The sequence below is a fragment of the Schistocerca piceifrons genome, unplaced genomic scaffold (assembly GCF_021461385.2).
Source record: "Schistocerca piceifrons isolate TAMUIC-IGC-003096 unplaced genomic scaffold, iqSchPice1.1 HiC_scaffold_958, whole genome shotgun sequence".
Taxonomy (NCBI): domain Eukaryota; kingdom Metazoa; phylum Arthropoda; class Insecta; order Orthoptera; family Acrididae; genus Schistocerca; species Schistocerca piceifrons.
This window is the reverse complement of record NW_025729232.1, coordinates 1-2,500: the sequence shown is the minus strand read 5'-3', so window position 1 is coordinate 2,500 and position 2,500 is coordinate 1. Positions and strand designations below refer to the sequence as shown.

The 2,500-nt window shown below is 57.6% G+C and overlaps 1 non-coding gene across 1 annotated transcript in view; it reads right to left on the bottom strand.

Moving 5' to 3' along the window:
- LOC124773860 overlaps positions 1-1,352 on the bottom strand; it is a 1,909-nt gene extending 557 nt beyond the window's left edge. Inside the window, exon 1 of the ribosomal RNA XR_007014955.1 lies at positions 1-1,352. This exon is cut by the window's left edge and continues 557 nt beyond it. This is a non-coding gene — a ribosomal RNA (small subunit ribosomal RNA).
- Between the last annotated feature and the right edge of the window lie 1,148 nt (positions 1,353-2,500).

Sequence of the window (2,500 nt, the reverse complement as noted above, 5' to 3'; positions counted from 1 at the left end):
AAGAAAGAGCTATCAATCTGTCAATCCTTCCGGTGTCCGGGCCTGGTGAGGTTTCCCGTGTTGAGTCAAATTAAGCCGCAGGCTCCACTCCTGGTGGTGCCCTTCCGTCAATTCCTTTAAGTTTCAGCTTTGCAACCATACTTCCCCCGGAACCCAAAAGCTTTGGTTTCCCGGAGGCTGCCCGCCGAGTCATCGGAGGAACTGCGGCGGATCGCTGGCTGGCATCGTTTATGGTTAGAACTAGGGCGGTATCTGATCGCCTTCGAACCTCTAACTTTCGTTCTTGATTAATGAAAACATACTTGGCAAATGCTTTCGCTTCTGTTCGTCTTGCGACGATCCAAGAATTTCACCTCTAACGTCGCAATACGAATGCCCCCGCCTGTCCCTATTAATCATTACCTCGGGTTCCGAAAACCAACAAAATAGAACCGAGGTCCTATTCCATTATTCCATGCACACAGTATTCAGGCGGGCTTGCCTGCTTTAAGCACTCTAATTTGTTCAAAGTAAACGTGCCGGCCCACCGAGACACTCAATAAAGAGCACCCTGGTAGGATTTCAACGGGGTCCGCCTCGGGACGCACGAGCACGCACGGGGCGGTCGCACGCCTTCGGCTCGCCCCACCGGCAGGACGTCCCACGATACATGCCAGTTAAACACCGACGGGCGGTGAACCAACAGCGTGGGACACAAATCCAACTACGAGCTTTTTAACCGCAACAACTTTAATATACGCTATTGGAGCTGGAATTACCGCGGCTGCTGGCACCAGACTTGCCCTCCAATAGATACTCGTTAAAGGATTTAAAGTGTACTCATTCCGATTACGGGGCCTCGGATGAGTCCCGTATCGTTATTTTTCGTCACTACCTCCCCGTGCCGGGAGTGGGTAATTTGCGCGCCTGCTGCCTTCCTTGGATGTGGTAGCCGTTTCTCAGGCTCCCTCTCCGGAATCGAACCCTGATTCCCCGTTACCCGTTACAACCATGGTAGGCGCAGAACCTACCATCGACAGTTGATAAGGCAGACATTTGAAAGATGCGTCGCCGGTACGAGGACCGTGCGATCAGCCCAAAGTTATTCAGAGTCACCAAGGCAAACGGACCGGACGAGCCGACCGATTGGTTTTGATCTAATAAAAGCGTCCCTTCCATCTCTGGTCGGGACTCTGTTTGCATGTATTAGCTCTAGAATTACCACAGTTATCCAAGTAACGTGGGTACGATCTAAGGAACCATAACTGATTTAATGAGCCATTCGCGGTTTCACCTTAATGCGGCTTGTACTGAGACATGCATGGCTTAATCTTTGAGACAAGCATATGACTACTGGCAGGATCAACCAGGGAGCTGCGTCAACTAGAGCTGAGCAGCCGGCCGCCCGGGAGTGTGTCCCGGGGGCCCGCGCGAACACGCAAGCGTCCGCTCAATCATTCTGCAAACAGGAGGAGGCTGAGCTCCCCTGCACAATACACCTCGAAACCCTCTCAGGTCCCGGCGGCGCGCAGCGCCGTCCCAAGTACTTGGTCGGGTTCGAGAGAGGCGCAATCGCCCGGAGTTAGGCGAGTAGACGCTTTCGGTGCGACCACCCGTGCTCCCAACTGAGCTTGCCGCTGCCGACAGAGGCCCGGGAGCGTGCTGTCGTGGCATTGCCGGCGGGAGACAACACGCGCCACCTACGGTGACCGGCAGCTCCAACGCCAGCGCCACAGAAGGACAAAAGCCCCACTTGGGTGCCGAAGCGAACTCTCCCAGCACAGCGCACGCGCCAACACATCCGCACAGCTGCGATACAAACCACCAGCGAGAACCGCTGGGGCGACCGAGCAGCAGACGGCGTCGCGGCGCCGAGCGCCGGGCGGCGGCGCATCCTCAACGCACACAGTCCTCAATCGGACCAGCACACTGAAGGTGTCCACCGCGCTTCGCACCGGGCCCGCGAGGACCTACTTTGGCCGCACGGCGCCGCGCGCAGGGTGCGCCGGCGCGCAGCTGCGACGCCTGCCGCGTCCGTCGGCCGGCGCGCCTGCCACTGGCCGCCCCCACCAGCCGGCTGTAGCGCGTGCGCCCACGCACCGCGCGGCCAGCACGCCGGGAGGCGCCCCCTCACCGGCCGGGGACGGTCCCACCCAGCCACCGCCGCGTATCGCTTCACACCCAGATGCCGTTCAGTTTCATCGGCATGGTGGGTATCGCTGGAACAACCGGTTAGTACCTCAACCTATCGTCGCCATCACCGATTCACCCCTAGCGAGAACAACCGCACCACAACGGGTTACCATTTCTTCATTTGCGTAACTTCACCAGAAAACGTAGGCGTCCATCGCCATTAGCAACTTCAACGATTATTGCATGCCTGTGTCAGGTGTCACGCCACACTACGTCTGCCCACATACACGCAACAAAATGTGCACGCCTAGACAATACGTGGAAGGTGGCCCCCGTACGTATGCGATGTCCATTGCTCGAACGACTGTCAACCGGCCTCTGTAGCATG